Genomic DNA, 23,128 nt, shown 5'->3' with positions numbered 1-23,128 from the left:
TTTTAAGCTTCGATTTCGTTAATTGCATGTGAATTTAGTTAATAGGACTTATGCGTGATACTTTTGAATTGTGATAGGGTAATCTATAAAGAGCTATTAGTGCATGTAATCAAAAGGGGGGGACTTGCATGTCAAATTCCCCCCCCCAATTAGTAGTGGCCGGCCATGAGCATGGGTGGACAAAATGTTATGGCTAAAAACATGTCATAAACATGTTGGGGTAATGCATTATGTAAGGAATAATAAAATAAAGAGCATGGGCAATAAAATATTAGTGTTAGTAGGATGAGAAACAAAAAAAAAGAGGGATGTGTGTGATTGTTTCCCCCCATTGCCGTGAGTTGAAGGAAAGAAAACAAAAAAAAAAGTGTTCATCCTTTGGTTCATCCTTGGCCGAAATTTTTAAGGAGGAATGAAGAAGAAAGGTTGAAGAGGTTCGGCCATGCATGTAACTAGGCTAAGGTATGTTTGATGATGTTCCATGAGATGCATGCATGTTTTAGTTGTTAGCTTGAGTTCTACCTAGCCCATGGTCTAAATCTTGCTATGTGATGGAAATGACACTCGGCCATGGATGCATCATTCTTGCTTGGTGTTGATGTTGTGGGTGAGATATCAAGTTATTTTTGTGACCCAAGTTGAGATTTGAATTTTGGAATGAGTAAGGTTTTCGGCTATGGTAATTATAAGGGTGATGGATGTTGTGTCATGCTAAATCTAGATGAACAATGTTAGTGCTTATATCTCGATATTCATGAGTTTCTTTCTTGGTTTTACCTCAAACCCATGAAGTATTTTAATTGGTGTTGCTAGAGGTTTCGGTCATGGGATTATAAGCTTGTTAGTTTTGATGGTGAAATTTATGCCTTGTAAGGGTAAATGGTGTCTTGATGCATTCGGCCATGGTAGAAAGTAGATGTGAAATGGTAGTAAGATGAAATGCAAAATGTTAGTATTTGATTACTAGTGTATAAATGCATATTAGCCGAGTTCTGAATTTGAAACAAAACGATATATAATCAATACAAGTAACCATACTTGTAGGAAGTATTAAGCATATAATTGGCCTCAACATATACATGCATACTCGGCCACATGAGAAGATTAGTGTTGCATGTATTGGGTTAGAGGACAGCATATTGATGCCTTTATCTTGGGTTAGACAATCGGCTAAAAGGGAGTGTGGGTTAATAATATGTTGAGTTGATGCATGATTTCACATGTATGTGACTTTAATGTCTAATGTATAAATATGGGCTAAGTACCTTGTGTTCCTCTTTTCGATGCTCAAATGATTAAATCAATTTATTTTTTAAATTAAGCTCAAGAGCAAAGGGGATCTAAATCTGATAAAGGGAAGGAAAAAGTGGTCGAATAGCCATCGAAATCGTTCGACAACATCCGAGGTAAGTTTTCGAGTAACGAGACTTAGTTTACGATTTGATTAAGTCATGACGTATGAGCGTAACAAATATACGGTGATATGATGATTCTACTTGAATTTTATGTTGAGTTAATTTGTCTATACGTGTGACGGGTAGCCATATGTGCATAGAGATCGTGTCATAAAGCAAACTAAACCATACTGTTTGTATGTGGCTAGTGAGCCGAAAATGGGATTGCTTAATACGTGACGTGTGTTTGAAATCCAATTATGAAAATGAAATATAGATGTGTCATGATTTATTGATATGTATAGGACTACCCTTTTTGTTGTGGGTCATGGACCCCTTTTGATTTGTAAAACTTTGGATAGCCATGCGAAAATGGCTTATATATGTTTTGAGCATAATGTTTTAGTCATCTTGAATGAATATGTTCATTAAGAGGCATGGAAATGTTTGGCAACGATTAGCCATTAGAATGGTTCATCATGATCATACTTTGTGCTATATATGCTAAAGGGCTAGTTGAATCATGGAAACTATGTAATCGGTAAAGTCTACCTTAAAAATAGATGCTGATAGCAGCAGTGATGTGAATGTGAAAAATCACTAAAAATGGTAGGAATGAAATTAAATAGTGAATAAATTATCTAATCGAACCTTGATGAATCTATTTTCATAGGAAAGTAACGAAATGATCATATGAACAGTATATTATGATATATTTAAGTTTTCACGAAACAGGGCCAGAACAGTTTCTGGATTCCCTATTCCGACTTTGGAAATTCATTATAAATTAACCAGAGATAATTAGAAGTCATGCCATATATGTACAGATTCCTTTTCGAGTCTAGTTTCTATCGAAACAAACTACATCAGTATTGAAGCCCTGTACAGGGAGATATCCAAGTCGTAATGCATAAAGGTCAGTGTAGTCGAACCCTGAAATAGGGGATACTTTAACTAATAAAATGTACTAATTGGCTTGACCAAAAATTCTAGAAAAATTTTTTAGATGAATATATGAGTCTAGATTCAGGAAAATTTACGGAACTGGTTTTCGAGTTTTTTAACTCGAGATATGATTTTAAGGTGACAGTGACGCAGTTAGCCAGCTCGTCTGGAAATTTTAAAATGGACTATACAAATAAGTGAGTTAAGTCTGTGAACCCCTCGTGTCTGACTCCGGCAACGGTCTCGGGTACGGGGTGTTACAGTATGTGTGAGAATTTGAAAAGGGTAGGTCTTGACAACTTCATGAAGTGTTCGGCCATGGTGCTAAAATGTTGTATTGTGTTTAAACTTAGAATTTTTGGTTATATGGTTAGTATAGGCATGGATGACTGAATATGAGAGCATGAATAGATGAAGAGTCTTGTAATTATAAAAAAAAGGTTGGTTAATTGATATGTGGTAAATGTTAAATGTTAGATGAAATGGAAATGATATCATATTGGAATATGCATATTCGGCCACATGAATGAATACATAGATTGATGTTGTACGTTCGGCTATAGGTAAGCATATTGATGGCTTTATCTTGACTTAGATAATCGGCTAAAGGAGAACATTGGCTAATATGTTGAATTTGATTCATGATTTCATATATATATGACTCTAATGCCTAATATATATATGGGCTAAGTACCTTGAATTTCTCTTTGATGTTCGAAATGATTAAATCAATTTATTTGTTAAATTAAGCTCAAGAGCAAAGGGGAACTAAATCCGATAAAGGAAAGGAAAAAGTAATTGAATAGCCGTTGAGGTCGTTCGACAACATCCGAGGTAAGTCTTCGAGTAATGAAACTTAGTTTATGATTTGATTAAGTCATGACATATAAGCATAACGAATAAACGGAGATATAATGATTCTACTTGAATGATATTTTGAGGTGATTAGTTTATACCTATGACGGGTAGCCGAATGTGTATAGAGATCATGTTATAAAGCCAATCAAAATCATGTTCCTTGTATGTGGCTATTGAGCCGAAATTGGTAAGGTTTGATAAGTGTCTTGTGTTTGAGCTTTAGTAATGAAAATGAAATATGGATGTGTCATGATTTATTGATATATGTGCACGATTATTCAAATGATATTCGGGCTAAGTCCTGAAGGCATTTGTGCTAGTGACTATATCCGGGCTAAGTCCCGAAGGCATTTGTGCTAGTGACTATATCCGGGCTAAGTCCCGAAGGCATTTGTGCTAGTGACTATATCCGGGCTAAGTCCCGAAGGCATTGTGCTATTGACTATATCCGGGCTAAGACCCGAAGGCATTTGTGCGAGTTGCTATATCCGACTAAATCCCGAAGGTACTTGGGTTTGGAAGTGAACGATCTTGCTGTAATAATTTCAATTAATACGCTCGTAAAAACCAAACGATGAGGTATGTTTCGTATATGCATTGGAATAGTTGATTCCTTTTAAAATAGTATTTGCTCAATCGATTAACAAGCTTCCGGCCTTTAGCCAAGTTGATTCCTTATGTATGAATATAAGGGTTGGAAATGTGAAGTAGGTGTGATTTTGAGAATATGTGTATATGAAATTATTCGTTTAGTCATATGAATGCTATACTTCAGTTGTGCATGATTTCATTACTCAAACTTACTAAGCATTAAATGCTTATTCCGTTGCTTTGATTCTCTGTTTTATAGATTTTGCTCGTCAGCTATCGGACTCGGAAGTGTCAAGGTCGAAGTCACCCACACTATCAAAGCCCTTTTGGTACTCTTTTGGTTGAACCTTGATAATGGCATGTATAGGACTGCCCTTTGTTGTTAGTCAAGTACCTTTGGTAATGTGTATATATTCGGATAGCCATGCGAAAATGGCTTAAATATTTTGAGCATAGTATTAAAATCATTTTGTATATATATGGTTATTGAGAGGTGTGGAAATGCTTGGCAATGACTAGCCATTGGAATGGTTAATCACGACCATATTTGGTGCTATGTATGTCAATGGCTGGTTGAATCATGGAAACTATGAAATAGGTGAAATTTACCTCAAAATAGAATGCTGACAGCAGCAGTGATGTGAGTTTGAAAATTCACTAAAAATAGTAGGAATGTAATTAAATAATGAATAAATTATGTAATCGAACCTTGATGAGTCTATTTTCATATGGAAGAAGCGAAACGACCATATGAGCCATATTTTTTTGAGATGTTTAAGTTTTCTTGAAACAGGGCCAGAACGGTTACTGGATCCCCTATTCTGACTTTGGAAATTTACCATAAATTAACCAAAAATAATTATAAGTCATTCTTTATATGTACAGATACCTTTTTTAGTCTAGTTTCATTAGAAACAAACGGCATAAGTATTGAAGCCCTGTACAGGGAGATATCTATGTCATACTGCATGAAGGTCAGAGTAGTCGAACCCTGTAACAGGGGAGACTTTAACTAATAAACTGTACTAATTGGCCCAACCAAAAATTCTAGAAATAAAATTGTAGATGGATATATGAGTCTAGTTTCAGGGAAAATTTACGGAATCGGTTTTCGAGTTTTGGAACTCGAGATATGACTTTTAAAGTGACTGTGATGCAGTTAACTAGCTTGTTTGGAAATTTTAAAATGAACTGTGTAAATCAATGAAATAAGTCTGTTAACACCTCGTGTTCGACTCCGACAACGGTCTCGGGTACGGGGTGTTACAATTTTATTGGTATCAGAGCTACGGTTTAGTCGATTCTAGGACTACCGTAATACGTTTGGGTCTAGCTATACATGCCATTATGTGTTTATTTGATAGTGTGGTGATTTCTGACAGTTAAAAATGTGTTTACTTATAGAAATGGATCCCGATCCCAATCGAGCGATAGCTGATGATCTTGAGAGTGTAGCGCCTGCTCCCGCACAAGGGACAATGCCGGCAGACTCTCAACCTATTGCTAGTAATCAGAATGATGAAGCTAGACAAGCTTTTTATAGCGTGATGAATGATTGGTTCAATCAGTATATTCGAACTAATACGGCTGTTCCACAACCTCCATTCCCGACTAATACAACCCCCGCACCTACAATACCTCCGGTAACTGACCAAATAAGGTCAAATAAGCCCTCAGTTGACAGAATCTGAAAACACGGGGCTATTGAATTTAAAGCTACAGACAGCGACGATGCCGAGCAAGCTGAATTTTGGTTGGACAACACTATTCGGGTACTTGATGAACTATCTTGCACACCCGATGAATGCCTAAAGTGTACTATCTCCTTGCTACGTGATTCTGCCTACTATTGGTGGAATACGTTGATTTCTGTTGTGCCCAGAGAGCAAGTAACTTGGGAGTTTTTCCAAACCGAGTTTCGAAAAAAGTATATCAGTCAGAGATTCATTGATCAAAAATGGAAAGAATTTCTTGAACTTAAACAAGGTTCCATGCCGGTTACTGATTATGAACGAAAGTTTGTAAGGCTTAGCCGGTACGCTCGAGAATGCATTTCTTCAGAAGCTGTGATGTGTAAACGTTTCGAAGATGGACTGAACGATGATATAAAGTTGTATGTTGGAATTTTAGAAATCAAAGAATTTGTGGTACTTGTCGAGCGAGCTTGCAAAGCCGAGGAGCTCAGTAAGGAGAAAAGAAAAGCTGATATGGGAGCAAAGGAGTTTCGTAAGAGATCTTCAGGAAAGCCCTTTCAATAGTCATCAAAGAAATTTAGAGATGATTTAGGCCGATCTAGAGACACTTCGGGCTTTTCTAGACGAGTTTCGTGATCGACCCCCTGCGAGTACACGAGTCACTTCGGTCGCCAGTGTTGGAAATGATCATCGAGACAGAAAAGAGTGCCAGTATTGCGGTAAATGGCATTCGGGGAGTTGTAGATTCCATGACCGCTCCTGTTATAAGTGCGGATCAGTTGACCAATTTATCAAGGATTGCCCGAGACTGACTGAACAAAATGTAAATCAGAGTGGGAAACCAAGTACTACTACTGCTCGGGGTTGACCATCTAGAAATACGGGCAATGCTAGTGGCGGTCAGAGAGGATCTAGAGATGCTACAACCAGATCTGAGGCTCGCGCTCCTGCTAGAGCTTATACTATACGCGCACGCGAGGAGGCTTCCTCGCCAGATGTTATTACCGATACTTTTACTCTCTTTGATACTAATGTGATTGCTTTGATTGACCCTGGTTCTACTCATTCTTATAAATGTGAAACCTTAGCATCCAGTAAGACTTTACCTGTTGAGTCTACTGAGTTCGTAATTCGGGTGTCAAATCCCTTGGGTCGTTATGTGCTTGTCAACAAAGTGTGTAAGAAATGTCCCCTAGTAATCCGAGGTTCCTATTTTCTGGCCGATTTGATGCTTTTACCGTTTGATGAATTTGATGTTATCCTCGGTATGGATTGGTTGACCGTACATGATGCAATTGTAAATTGCAAAAGAAAAACCATTGACTTGAGGTGTGTAAATAACGAGATAATCCGAGTTGAGTCTACTGACTTGAATGGGTTGCCAGCTGTAATATCATCGATGTTGGCTCAGAAATATGTAAGAAAGGGGTGTGAAGCATACCTTGCGTGTGTACTTGATGACAAAGAGTTAGAAAAGAAGCCTAAATCTGTGCCGGTGGTTTGTGAATATCTGGATGTTTTTCCCGAAGAATTACCGGGTTTACCACCTATTCGGGAGGTAGAGTTTGGTATTGAGCTTGTACCTGGGACTACACCGATTTCGATAGCTCCGTATCGTATGGCACCAACCGAGTTAAAGGAGTTGAAAGCTCAGTTGCAAGAGTTGACGGATAGAGGTTTCGCTCAACCATGTTTCTCCCCTTGGGGTGCACCAGTATTGTTTGTGAAAAAGAAGGACAGAACCATGAGGTTGTGCATCGATTATCGTCAGCTGAATAAAGTGACAATAAAGAATAAATATCCGTTACCACGTATTGATAATTTGTTTGATCAACTAAAGGGAGCCTCAGTGTTTTCAAAGATAGATTTGAGATCGAGTTATTATCAGTTGCGAATTCGAGATTCGGATATACCCAAAACTGCTTTCAGAACGAGATACGGTCACTATGAGTTCTTAGTGATGCCGTTTGGACTCACTAATACCCCTGCGGTATTTATGGATTTGATGAATCGGATCTTCAGACAGTATTTGGACCAGTTTGTAGTTGTGTTTATTGATGACATCTTAGTCTATTCAAGAGATGAAACTGAACATGCTGAACACCTGGGATTAGTGTTGCAGATTTTACGGGATAAGCGATTATATGCTAAGTTCAGTAAGTGTGAGTTCTGGTTAAGAGAGGTTAGCTTCTTGGGTCATGTGGTATCTACACCGGGTATTCGAGTTGATCCGAGCAAAATTTCGGCCATACTTAACTGGAAGCCTCCGAGAAATATTACTGAAGTTCGGAGCTTTTTGGGACTTGCCGGTTACTACAGACGCTTTGTAAAGGGTTTCTCGATGATAGCCACACCAATAATGAAACTACTTCATAAAGATGTTAAGTTTGAATGGACAGAAAAGTGTCAGAAAAGTTTCGATCAACTAAAAACTTATTTGACTGAAGCTCCAGTACTAGTGTAGCCCGAGTCAGGCAAGGAGTTTGTCATTTACAGTGATGCATCCTTACTTGGGTTGGGTTGTGTATTGATGCAAAAAGGTCGAGTTGTAGCTTATGCGTCGAGACAATTGAAGCCACATGAGAAAAATTATCCAACCCATGATCTCGAACTGGCTGCCATCATATTCGCTTTGAAAATATGGCGACATTACTTATTTGGTGAGAAGTGCCATGTATATTCGGATCACAAAAGTCTCAAATATTTGATGACTCAAAGAGACTTGAATCTTCGACAAAGACATTGGCTCGAGTTGTTAAAAGATTATGAGCTTGTCATTGACTGTCACCTGGGAAAGGCTAATGTGGTTGCGGATGCTTTAAGTTGTAAATCACTGTTTGCTTTACGAGTGATGAATGTACACTTGTCTGTTCTATCTGACAATGTGTTAGTAGCAAAATTAAAGGCTAGACCATTGTTGATTCATCAAATTCGTGAAGCTCAGAAAGTCGATGATGAATTGGTTGCAAAACGGGCTGAATGTGTTCCGGATAGGGAATCAGAGTTTCAAATTGATGATGACGATTGTTTGAGGTTCAGAAGTCGTTTGTGTGTTCCAAGAAATTCAGAACTTATTTCGATGACTCTGAACGAAGCTCATTGTAGCCGAATGTCAATTCACCCGGGGAGTACGAAAATGTACAACGATCTGAGACGTCAGTTTTGGTGGCATGGTATGAAACGAGACATTTCCGATTTTGTTTCGAGGTGTTTAATATGTCAACAAGTGAAAGCGGAACATCAAGTGCCTACAGGTTTACTTCAGCCGATCATGATACCTGAATGGAAAGGGGATCGAGTCACGATGGATTTTGTATCTGGGTTGCCATTGTCGGCAAGTAAGAAAGATGCGATTTGGGTTGTTGTTGATAGACTGACTAAGTCGACTCATTTTATTCCCGTATGTACGGATTATTCATTGGATAAACTAGCTGAATTGTATGTTTCTCAGATTGTAAGATTACACGGGGTACCTATTTCTATTGTGTCGGATAGAGATCCGGGATTCACCTCGCGATTTTGGAAGAAACTGCAAGAAGCTTTGGGTACCAAGTTGCATTTTAGCACCGCTTTTCATCCACAAACTGAAGGTCAATCCGAGCGGATAATTCAGATACTTGACGATATGTTGAGATGTTGCATCCTCGAGTTTAGTGGTTCATGGGAGTGGTATTTACCTTTGATTGAATTCGCTTACAACAATAGTTTTCAGTCAAGTATTAAGATGGCACCTTACGAGGCTTTGTACGGTCGCAAATGCCGTACACCATTTTTTTGGACCGAGCTCGATGAAAGTAAAATTTTCGGAGTTGATTTGATTAAAGATGCCGAGCAGAAAGTAAAAATAATTTGTGAAAGTCTGAAGACAGCATCAGATTGTCAGAAGTCGTACGCGGATTTAAAACGAAGAGATATTGAGTATCAGGTGGGAGACAAAGTATTTCTTAAAGTTTCACCTTGGAAAAAGATACTCAGATTTGGCCGTAAGGGCAAACTGAGTCCCAGGTTCATAGGGCCGTATGAAATATCTGAACGAGTTGGTCCGGTGGCATATAGATTGATTTACCCCCTGATCTCGAGAAGATTCACAACGTTTTTCATGTCTCAATGCTTCGACGTTACAGATCTGATCCTTCGCACATAATAAGTCCCTCCGAGGTTGAAATTCAAGCCGATATGAGTTATGAAAAAGAACCGATTCGTATCCTAGCTCGTGAAGTGAAAGAGTTACGAAACAAAAAGGTTCTTTTAGTAAAAGTGTTATGGCTCAAACACGGGATGGAAGAAGCTACTTGGGAACCTGAGAACTCTATGAAAGAACGATACCCAAACCTATTTACCGGTAAGATTTTCAGGGACGAAAATTTCTTAAGTGGGGGAGAGTTGTGACAGCCCTAAATTGACCCTAGTCGGAAAGTGGTTTCGGGACCGGTAAACCGAGTCACCGAAGTATTTGAATATGATATTTATTGTCTAAAATATGTGAATATGAATGTGTGAAAGTTTTAAGCTTCGATTTAGTCGATTGCATGTGAATTTAATTAATAGGACTTATGTGTGACACAATTGAAATGTGATAGGTTAATCTACAAGGACCTATTAATGCATGTTGTATAAATGATGGGTTTGCATGTCAAATTACCCAAGTTTTAGATAGTGGCCGGCCATGCTATGGGGTAAAACATATTATAAACATTTTGTGACAACATGTTGTGTTAAGAACAATAAAATATGAGGGGAGTGGGAGGAGAAACCAAAGTTGTTTCATCCTTGCTCCCCCATTTTGCCGTAACTAGAAGAAAAAAAAGCTTCATCCTCTTTGATTCTTCTTGGCCGAATTGAAGAAAGAAAGAAGAGAAGGTTTCGGTCACTTTAAGCTTAAGGGAGGTTAGTAAGTTGTGTTAGATTTTTTAAAATTTTAAGCTTGTTTCTAGTTGATTAGCTAATTTCTTACATAACCCATGTCAAAATTTTGAAACCTTGGTGATGGTTTGAGCATTCGGTTTTAGTTATTAAAGGATGAGATTGGGTTATAGCCTTTATGTTTTAGGAAGAATTGTTGAAGAAAAGGGTTTAAGTTAGTCAAATTATAAATTTTAATGCTCATGGGTACAATGGCCAAACATAGATTTGTCTAATGAGTTGAACACATGCCATGTGAGTGATTGAAATGATGAGGTATGAAAATGATTGAGTTTGAGTGCTTAATAAAAAGGATTGGAGGTGAGTATGTGTGAGAATTTGAAAAGGGTAGGTCTTGGCAACTTCATGAAGTGTTTGGCCATGGTGCTAAAATGTTGTATTGTGTTTAAACTTAGAATTTTTGGTTATATGGTTAGTATAGGCATGGATGACCGAATATGAGAGCATGAATAGATGAAGAGTCTTGTAATTATAAAAAAAAGGTTGGTTAATTGATATGTGGTAAATGTTAAGTGTTAGATGAAATGGAAATGATATCATATTGGAATATGCATATTCGGCCACATGAATGAATACATAGATTGATGTTGTACGTTCGGCTATAGGTAAGCATATTGATGGCTTTATCTTGACTTAGCTAATCAGCTAAAGGAGAACATTGGCTAATATGTTGAATTTGATTCATGATTTCATATATATATGACTCTAATGCCTAATATATATATGGGCTAAGTACCTTGAATTTCTCTTTGATGTTCGAAATGATTAAATCAATTTATTTGTTAAATTAAGCTCAAGAGCAAAGGGGAACTAAATCCGATAAAGGAAAGGAAAAAGTAATTGAATAGCCGTTGAGGTCGTTCGACAACATCCGAGGTAAGTCTTCGAGTAATGAAACTTAGTTTATGATTTGATTAAGTCATGACATATAAGCATAACGAATAAACGGAGATATAATGATTCTACTTGAATGATATTTTGAGGAGATTAGTTTATACCTATGACGGGTAGCCGAATGTGTATAGAGATCATGTTATAAAGCCAATCAAAATCATGTTCCTTGTTTGTGGCTATTGAGCCGAAATTGGTAAGGTTTGATAAGTGTCTTGTGTTTGAGCTTTAGTAATGAAAATGAAATATGGATGTGTCATGATTTATTGGTATATGTGCACGATTATTCGAATGATATCCGGGCTAAGTCCCGAAGGCATTTGTGCTAGTGACTATATCCGGGCTAAGTCCCGAAGGCATTTGTGCTAGTGACTATATCCGGGCTAAGTCCCGAAGGCATTGTGCTATTGACTATATCCGGGCTAAGACCCGAAGGCATTTGTGCGAGTTGCTATATCCGACTAAATCCCGAAGGTACTTGGGTTTGGAAGTGAGCGATCTTGCTGTAATAATTTCAATTAATACGCTCGTAAAATCCAAACGATGAGGTATGTTTCGTATATGCATTGGAATAGTTGATTCCTTTTAAAATAGTATTCGCTTAATCGATTAACAAGTTTCCGGCCTTTAGCCAAGTTGATTCCTTATGTATGAATATAAGGGTTGGAAATGTGAAATAGGTGTGATTTTGAGAATATGTGTATATGAAATTATTCGTTTAGTCATATGAATGCTATACTTCAGTTGTGCATGATTTCATTACTCAAACTTACTAAGCATTAAATGCTTATTCCGTTGCTTTGATTCTCTGTTTTATAGATTTTGCTCGTCAGCTATCGGACTCGGGAGTGTCAAGGTCGAAGTCGCCCACACTATCAAAGCCCTTTTGGTACTCTTTTGGTTGAACCTTGATAATGGCATGTATAGGACTGCCCTTTGTTGTTAGTCAAGTACCTTTGGTAATGTGTATATATTCGGATAGCCATGCGAAAATGGCTTAAATATTTTGAGCATAGTATTAAAATCATTTTGTATATATATGGTTATTGAGAGGTGTGGAAATGCTTGGTAATGACTAGCCATTGGAATGGTTAATCACGATCATATTTGGTGCTATGTATGTCAATGGCTAGTTGAATCATGGAAACTATGAAATAGGTGAAATTTACCTTAAAATAGATGCTGACAGCAGCAGTGATGTGAGTTTGAAAATTCACTAAAAATAGTAGGAATGTAATTAAATAATGAATAAATTATGTAATCGAACCTTGATGAGTCTATTTTCATATGGAAGAAGCAAAACGACCATATGAGCCGTATTTGTTTTGAGATGTTTAAGTTTTCGTGAAACAGGGCCAGAACGGTTATCGGATCCCCTGTTCTGACTTTGGAAATTTACCATAAATTAACCAGAAATAATTAGAAGTCATTATTTATATGTACAGATTCCTTTTTGAGTCTATTTTCATTTGAAACAAACGGCATAAGTATTGAAGCCTTGTACAGGGAGATATCTAAGTCATACTGCATGAAGGTCAGAGTAGTCGAACCCTGTAACAGGGGAGACTTTAACTAATAAACTGTACTAATTGGCCTGACCAAAAATTCTAGAAAAACAATTGTAGATGGATATATGAGTCTAGTTTCATGGAAATTTTACGGAATCAGTTTTTGAGTTTTGGAACTCGAGATATGACTTTTAAAGTGACTGTGATGCAGTTAACTAGCTTGTCTGTAAATTTTAAAATGAACTGTGTAAATCAATGAAATAAGTCTGTTAACACCTCGTGTTCGACTCCAGCAATGGTCTCGGGTAGGGGTGTTACAACCTACACAGTTAGAAACGGGGTTAGTTTACGAAAACTCAGTGTGTAATCCCCAATAACAAACAAACAGTGAATAACACAGTGTCAGTACAATCTGGGCCAAAGCCCTATTCAGTAACAGTACAGTCTGGGCCTTAGCCCTTAAACAGTAGCAATATGGGCTTAAGCCCTAATTCAGTCTCGACATATACTGGACCGAAGCCTTTTCATAAATCATATCACTGGCTGAAGCCTTTATTGTAAGCTAGGGCCTGAACCCTTTCTTAGGATCGAATTCTAAACCGGCGCTGCTTGATGCTTCGGTATGGCCCATAGGCCCATTTCAATATCACATGTAATATCAATGAATGTATGCAAGCCCATTTGGGGAGACTACTCAACCCACCATCCGCTACTCTCCACCCGTACCAACCAACACACCATGTGGGGAATAACTCAACCCACCCGACCAAACTCTCTACTGGCAGCATAGCTGCTTTAGCATATAACTGGAGGCCTAGCCTCTTTTAATAACTGGGGCAAAGCCCTTTTTGATAAACTGAGGCAAAGCCCTTTTTGGTAAACTGGGGCATAACCCTTTTAGCACTTCCTCCATTTATAAAACCGAACCATGCAACATGTCATGTATGCAGAATGTCATGCCCATATTTGAATCAAACAATCACAGTCAAGTCATTCATATCACCAATATATATTCACAATCAAATCCATCAACCACACAGTCCAAGTCAGTCACTTGCCCGCAAGGACTAAACAATCATTTAACACCCTAGGGGCAAAATGATAATTTTACCCCACATGGGTATCTTGGTAATTCTACCCTACAAGGGTATTTCGGTATTTCTACCCTACAAGGGTATTCCGGTAATTCTACCTTACAGGGGTATTTTAGTATTTTACAAATTAGGGGTATTTTGGTAATTTTACAAACCAGGGGTATTTTAGTAATTTTACAAACCAGGGGTACTTTAGTAATTTTACAAACCAAGGGTATTTTGGTAATTTTACTGATCGAGGGTATTTTGGTAATTTTGTAAACCAAGGGTATTTTAGTAATTTTGTAAATCGAGGGTAAAATGGTAATTCTATAAATCGAGGATATTTGGGTAGTTTTATAAACTGGGGGTACTTTGGTAATTTTACAACTGGGGGTATTTCAATAATTTGGTAAACAGGGATAACAATACGATTGGCCCTAAAGCCCATTCTTAGCCCAAATGGGCCCACACGCTCGTGTGTCCCTTTTAGCCCAAATCTAGCCACAATTATAAGATTCACCTAGCCTAGTCCAATATTTACTACACAATCAAACAACTTATCCAATTGGGCTCGTAGGCCCATTGGGCCCACATGGCCCCTTTCGGCCCATCGCGACCTGGAGTAGCCATCCTACAACTAGAGTAGTGAGAAATACACACCTGGTAGGAGACTTGAGTTAATCCACGCTCTGAGCACTCTTAGCCAACGCCCAACCCAAACGAGCACGCCATACAGCAAAAGGGATCAGCCAAGAAAGGTACATTTACTCTCCTCATGGTTCTCTCTATTTAAAGCCAGCTTCGCATCCACTCTTATGTTAGCTTCCCGATGTGGGATCCTTCCAACATCAGAGTTTAAATTCAACACCAACTCTTGCCGCCCCCTGTTAGCAAAATAAATGCTCTTTGATTGCCATGAGTTTCGAACCCTGGACCTCCTTCCCAACTCTATGACACCACCTTGCCACTTCACCACAGGCTCTTTTTGTGTCATATTTTATCCCCAATTAATTATAAGGTCTAAAGGCCAAAGTCCAGGTTCCCTTAAAAAAAACAGAATAAATTGCAAGAGCCAAGGCTTAAACCCAAGCTCCCACACAACCTTAATTACGCCACTTCCACTAGACCACATTGCTCCTTGTGTCATTTATTTAACACAATAATTTAAAAGGCCCTCATCCAAGCATCCAGGTTTTTTTCACTTAATACCAAAATTTTTGCTAAAGCCTAAGTTTGAACCCAAGATTTCTCCAACACTTCTCAAAGCCATTAACCACTAAAGCAAACATTTAATTGTTTCATTTCATTGCACAATTAAATACCTATATACAACCTCCTTACGGACCCCCACTCAAGGCCCAATACTTCTAGGCCCAAATTCGAGGTGTTACAAGTAAAGTTCCAAACAATTAAAGGTATTGTTAACTGAAGTAATGATTCTGGAATCGGCTGAATTGAGTAAAGAATTTGTGATTTTTGTGATGTCCTATTAAACAGATTGGAATGTGTTTTAATACAAGAATATAAAGAGATAGTTTGTATTTTCAAACGATTAATGTCACGTTAAAAAGAACTGTTAGACTGGTGATTTAGAGACGACTGCTATTATGTCTGTGTTGTGAATTGGATGACTTCGTGTGTTCAATAGGAAATGTCATGTGCTTCCTAGTCCAAAAATTTAAAGTATCGAATGTCCTGGAAAGATCAGAAATTTAAAACAGTGTTAATGGTTTGTGAAAAGATCTGAAATTTAAAACAGTGTTAATGGTTTGTGATGATGAAAGATTTTGAGTAAGTTATTGATTTAATCTCAGAAAAAAACAATTATAGTTATTGATGCCTGGATGGAAAATCTTTTATTTATTTTGTAAGTACTGGTTACTTGATTGACCTTATTTGATGGCGGTCTAATTTTAGCTATATTAAATGCTAAAGCGGGGTTTTCATTGCAAAACTGAGAAAATTAGAAATGTGGTAGTGAATGAGTATGTACCATGATATTTGAAATCATGATCAGATATCTATTTGTTAGCAAGTAAGTTGAACATCGAGTGTATTCAGGACTAATACAGTCAGTGAATTGTGAGAGAGTAATAATGAAATAGAGTTAATATAGATTTTGTATCAAGATTGTAATTTTCTCCGAAAATGAAGATGTTATTTGGATTGTGGCTGATTGTTTGGAAAAGATCCGTATGATCATTTCTGTATATACAGAGTTCTTATTTGACAGAACAACTGAGTATATGAATTCTTGAGAGAGTAACTGAGATCTTGACGATATGCTCCGGCACTGTGTGCTAAAGCCCAAAGGTTATTGGAAAGAGATATACGAGGTGAATTCAGTTTTTGATTCTGAGAAGTTTTGTGAAAGTGTTTCATGAGAGTTGAAAACAACTTCTTCTGGTAAGATTTTCGAGGATGAAATCCCTAAAGGAAAGAGAATTGTAACATCCCAATTTAGGGTCTAGTCAGAATAATGGTTTTGAAACCTCAAATACGACATAAAAAATTATTTTTATTATATTCACGAAACGATTTTGTGAAAATTTCGTTTGAAAATTTTAACGTTTGGGCACTCAATTTAGTCAAAAGGACTAAATCGTTAAAAGTGCAAAAGTTGAGTTTTACATGCTAGAGGTGTCCAATTGTTATGAAATTTCAAATTGGAGGTCCTTATTTGGTAATTAGACCATTGGTTAATTTGTTGGACAAAAATGGACATGAAATGGGTGAAATAGAATATTTTTAATTTAGAGGCATTTTGGTCATTTGGTAATTAAAATAATAAAAAGGGAAAATCAAATCCAAATTTATGCTCATCTTCAACCTTCGGCTGAAATTTGCATGGAAGCAATGTCTAGGGTTCTGTTCAAGCTTTCCAAGTTCAATAGTAAGTTCGTTCTTGCCCCGTTTTTAATGATTTTCAAGTTTTTGATATCTTTGAAGCATGATTTACCTATTTCTAGCCTTATTTTGAGTTAGGGTTCATGTTTAAAATTTTACCTATGTGTGACATGTGTATATTCTGATGTTTAATGGAGGAATATATAATTTTGATGTTAGAGAAATGACTTTTACTAATTGATTTTCGGTAAAAATGCATAAAAGTGCCTATTTGTAAAATTTATAAAATTTGTCATAAAAGTGTGATTTAGTGGAAATTTTGGGTTGCTGTAGTTATGAAAATGATTTGTCTAGGCTTAAAAAGTGAGGAAACTGAAAACATCATTTTACGAGCCTAAGGGAAAAAGTGTAAATATGATAAATTTTAAGGGAAAAAACGTAAATTTGCCATAATGTGATTTTTGGATCACATTGAATAATGTGACTAATAAATAAGTTAAATGTGATGCTTTAGATCAAAGAAAATGAGGTTTGGACCAAGAATGGGAGAAAAATGCACATTTGACAGTTAGGTCATTTTCATTATTTTTGGTATCGAGGTAAGTTTGTATGAAAATAAAGCAACATGCTGTCATTAATATATGTCAAATGTTTAAATACTGCATGAATATGTATTTGTCTTTATGGAATGGATTCATGATGACTCAATGATATTCGACAAAGTTTCTAGATAAAGTCCCGTGTAAGACCATGTCTGGGACATGGCATCGGCATCGATATGAGACCCCATATAAGACCAAATCTGGGATATGGCATCAGTGTTGATATGTGAGCCAGTGTAAGACCATATCTGGGATATGGCATCGGCGTTGATATGTGAGCCAGTGTAAGACCATGTCTGAGACAGGGCATCGGTGTTGAAATGTGAGCCAGAGTAAGACCATGTCTGGGACATGGCATCGGTGTGGATGTGTGAGCCAGTGTAAGACCATGTCAGTACATGGCATCGGCGCTTATATGTGTGCTAGTGTAAGACCATCTCTGGGATTTGGCATCAACATGTGGATCCATGTAGGACCATGTCTGGGACATGTCTTTGACACTCCATTTGGTGCATGATGATTCCCAATGTCCTTCAATATTCCAAGTGGTTCAACGGGTAATTCAAATATTATATCAAAGTTGTGATAAGGAATGATTATGTCATGATGTAGTACAGGTATGTACGCAAAACTCATGAGAAACGATTCGGTTTAAGATGCACATTTGGTAAGGATGCAAATAAGTAAGTCATGTTTGTGAGAATGATTTTGTGATGATCTTGTGGTTATGGGTCTATGTTCGTGAGGTATAAATATATGGTAAATTTAATTGATGATCATGTGTGAAGCTTTTAAGCCAAATCGAACTGAGATACTATGTGTTTATTCCTTTAATTTTGTGGTTTAATGAATAACGAAAAGAGGAAAGGATTGGTGTAAATGCCTATTAAAAATGGTTATGAATGTATGGATAGATAAGACTTTTTGGACATTTGAATGATGTTAAGCTATATGCTTGGAAATGTGAATGTACAAAATTAATGTGTACTAAAACAGTCATGGACAGCAGTAGTAGTCCGACTTTGAAAATCCACCAAAAATTGTGGAAATCGAGTTAGAGGGTAAATAAAATATGAAAATAAAGCTTATTGAGCCTAGTTTCACATAGAAGAAACGGTGTAAGGAAAAAGAAATTCATATTATGAGATAATTGAATTGATGTGAGACAAGGTTAAAATGATTTTTGGTTCCCATGTTCTGAATTTGGAAAATCATTAAAAATTGTAAAAAAAATAATTATGGGTTATATTTTATATGATTAGAATAAGTAAACGGTAACATCTTCCAAATCTCGTATGTGGAGATAGTTAATTTTAAGTGAAGAGAGGTCAAAACTGTCAGATAGCAAAACAGGGGTAACTTTGAAGAATAAAATGTACTTATTAGCCAATCCATAAATTCTGAAAATTTCATGGTAGAAAGATATATGAGCCTAGTTTCAAATTATTGTAACGGATCTAAATTTTGAATTCTATAGCTCATGTTATAAATTATTTAGTGACTATGACTCGAGTAGATAGCTTGACTGGAATATGAGCAAATAGTGGAATTATGTGCAATTTCGATTGTGTTACCATGAGAACATGTTGTAAGAATTTGGAAAAAGCACGATAATAAATTGCTAATTATTTTCATATTGAATTACTAAGCTATATAGCTTACCCCCTTTTTTTCCTATGTCTTATAGGGTCACTAAGCTAGCTCCGGTTGGAGATCGCTCGAGATGCTATCACACTATCAGATTATCATTGTGGGGTAAAAGTGAATACAAACCTCTTAAGCTTATAGCATGTATAGGGACTAAGTCACTTTGTTTATATGTTATATTATTTAGCCATATGTATTGGCTTATGATGATTTAATACTCCAATTTGTATATATAGCCATGAAGGATGGCTTATGTTGATCTTATTATTATTCATGTGTATGTCAATGTCTTATGAGGTGATTTATATTTGCTTGATGAGTGATATTTGAACGTGTCCAAGTGGTTATGTTATTGAGTGACTAGGTTTGATATTGTATGTATGAAAATGATGGCATGTGGTTGACATGTTAATGTCTTAGTTGTGGATGTTCGGTAGTAAGAATATGTTTGAATTGGTGTCATATGAAGTGTGTATGTATGTGGGCATAAGAGGGTGGCAAATGACTTGGAAAATAGCCTTGAAATTGATCACACGGGCTGAGACACGACCATGTGTCTTGGCCGTGCAAGGGCCACGTCCATGGGACATGGGCGTTTGTCCAGGCTATGTAACACCCCAAACCCGAGACCGTCACCGGAGTCGAACACGAGGTGTTAACAGACTTTAAACCACTTATAAAAAAAATTTCCCAGACACTGCCAATCTGCGTACTAGTCGCTTTAAAAATCATATCTTGAGTTCAGAAACTTGGAATCCAGTTCCATAAATTTTCCCTAAAACTAGACTCATATTCCCATCTACATATTTTTTTCTAGAATTTTTGGTTGGGCCAATTAGTACTGTTTATTAGTCAAAGTCTCCCATGTTACAGGGATCGACTACACTGACCTTTGCACATTACGACTTGGATATCTCCATGTACAGGGCTTCAATACTGATGCCGTTTGTTTCTATAGAAATCAGACTCAGAGAGGAATCTATACATATATGGCATGACTCCTAATTGTCTCTGGTTAATTTATAATGAATTTCCAAAGTCGGAACAGGAAATCCAGAAACCGTTCTGGCCCTGTCTCACGAGAACCTGAATATCTCTTAACATACTGTCCATATGATTGTTTCGTTACTTTCCTATGAAAATAGATTCATCAAGGTTCGTTTACATAATTTATTCACTATTTAATTCCATTCCTACTATTTTTAGTGATTTTCCAAATCTACATCACTGCTGCTGTCAGCATCTGCCTTTAAGGTAGACTTTACCTATTTCATAGTTTCCATGATTCAACTAGCCCTTTTAGCATAAATAGCACAAATTATGATAGTGATTAACCATTCCCATGGCCAATCCTTGTTAAGCATATCCACACCTCTCAATAACCATATCCATACCAAATGATGATAACATTATGCTCAAACATATATAAGCCATTTTCGCATGGCTATCCAAAATTATACAAGTCCAAGGGTCCATGACCCACAACAAAAAGGGTAGTCCTATACATGCCATTTCGAAGTTCAACCAAAATTGTACCAAAAGGGGGGGCTTTGATAGTGTGGGCGACTTCGACTTCAAAATCCCGAGTCCGATAGCTGGAGAACCAAAATCTATAAAACAGAGAATCAAGGAGACGGAGTAAGCAATTTATGCTTAGTAAGTTTTGAGCAAGGGATTCCAGCACAACAAAAGTATAGCATTCATGTAGCTAAACGGATAATTTCATATGCACAATTTTTTCAATATCATACTTACTTCACATTACCAACCCTTTTATTCATACACAAAGATCAACTTAGCCAAAGGCCGGTAGCTCATTTATCAACTGAGCGAATACTTATTTGTAAGGGCTCAACTAATTCAAAGCACATACGAAACATACCTTAATGTTGGGATGTTTCAAGCGTATTACCTGAAATTTTTACAGCAAGATCATTCATTCCCAAATCACGTACCTTCGGAATTTAACCGGATATAGCTACTCGTTCAAATGCCTTCGGGACATAGCCCGGTTATAGTAACTCGCACAAATGCCTTCGGGACTTAACCCGGATTTAGTAACTCGCACAAATGCCTTCGGGACTTAACCCAGATTTAGTAACTCGCACAAATGCCTTCAGGCTTTGCCCGGAATTAGTATCTCGCACAAATGCCTTCGGATCTTAGTCCGGATATGGTCACTTAGCACAAAGCCTTCGGGACTTAGCCCGGACATCATTCAAATAACCATGCACATTTAACAATAAATCATGGCACATTCGTATTTCGTTTTCGTTAGCAAAACTCAAACACAAGACACTTATCATTCTTGCAATTTCGGCTCAATAGCCACACACAAAGAGCATGATTTTGATTTGCTTAAAACATGATCTAATCAAATCATAATTTAAGCTCTTTTACTCAAGAACTTACCTCGGGTGTTGTCGAACGATTCCGATAGCTATTCGACCACTTTTTCCTTCCCTTTATCGGATTTAGTTCCCCTTTGCTCTTGAGCTTAATTAAACAAATAAATTGATTTAATCATTTGAGCATCAAAAAGAGGAACACAAGGCACTTAGCCCATATTTATACATTAGACATTAAAGTCACATATGTGCGGAATCATGAATCAAACTCAACATTTTAGCAAATTTTCCCCCTTGGCCGAATTTTCTAAGCCAAGACAAAAGCATCAATATGCTTGCCTCTAACCGAATACATGCAACACCAATCTCCTTCCTATGGCCGAATATGCATGTCTATGTTGGGGCCGATTTCAACACTTAATACATTCTACAAGTATGGTCACTTGTATTGACTAAACACCCTTTTGTTTCAAGTTCAAAACTTGGCTAATACACACATATATACACTAGTAAAGCATCCTCTCCCTTTCCATCAATTTAACACATGCATTACTCATTAATATACAAAAATTATATTCGGCCTTAGCACACAACTTGCTAGCCGATTCTTCTCCATCTAGCAACCAATGCACATATGTGCTCACTCAAAAATGCTAAAAAGAAGATTCAAGAATCATCAATCCACCATCACATGCATCATTAATAAGCTTCATATTTAGCACGCAATGGCATTAACACAAAATCTACCTAGGCCGAATATCATCCCCATGACATAGCAAAGATTTGAACCATGGGATAATTAGAACTCAAGCTAGCAACTAAAAACATGCATGAATCTCATGGCACAACCTCAAACATACCTTGATCTAGATACAAGTATGGCCAAACCTCCTCCTAATCCTCTTCCAAACCAAACATGAAGCAAGAACTCCTTCCTCCTTCCTTAGAATTTTCGGCCAAATGAAGATGAAAAAGGATGAACAAAATTTTCTCTTTTCTTTTCTTTAACTCACGGCAATGGGGGGAAACAACCACACACTTTTTTTTTTCATCATATTCCCTTTCATTATTTTATGCCCATGCTCCTTATTTTATTTTTTTCCACCCATGATGCACCAACACAACATGTCTATGACATGTCTTGCCCATCACACTTGGTCTACCATGCTTGTCATGGCCGGCCACTACTAATTAGGGGGGAATTTGACATGCAAGTCCCCCCTTTTTATTTCATGCACTAATAGGTCCTTATGCTTTGACCTATCACATTTCAAAATTTTCTCACATAAGTCCTATTTACTAAAATTCACCTACAATTAAACAAAATTCAAACACGAAATTTTCACACATGCACATGTACATATAATGAGCATCAATTATGACGGTTAATTATTTTTATGACTCGGTTTAGCGGTCCCGAAACCACTTCCCGACTAGGGTCAATTTTGGGTTGTCACAGGCTATGTGAAGTCTGTATTTAATTTTGAGAATTTAATTCTCCATACAGCCTAAACAAGCGAGCGTATGCCTTGTCCATGTGACCTCATTTGTTCATACATAAATGGACAGAGAGTTACACGGGTTAGGGACACGAGCGCGTGTGACCACACGGCCTACCCATACGGGCATGCCCCTATCCACACGGGCGTGTGGCCCTGATTTATGGGAAAATTTCCTAACTTTCCAAAGTTGTCAGTTTAGTCTCGAACCACTCCCGATGTATGTTTTGGGCCTCTTAAGCCCATATAAGGGACGATATGCATGTGAATGAAATGTTTTAAATTGAATGAAATTTTATGGCCAG

The sequence above is a fragment of the Gossypium hirsutum genome, chromosome A12 (assembly GCF_007990345.1).
Source record: "Gossypium hirsutum isolate 1008001.06 chromosome A12, Gossypium_hirsutum_v2.1, whole genome shotgun sequence".
Classification (NCBI taxonomy): Eukaryota; Viridiplantae; Streptophyta; class Magnoliopsida; order Malvales; family Malvaceae; genus Gossypium; species Gossypium hirsutum.
The sequence above is the reverse complement of the archived record's forward strand: the minus strand, read 5'-3'. Positions refer to the sequence as shown.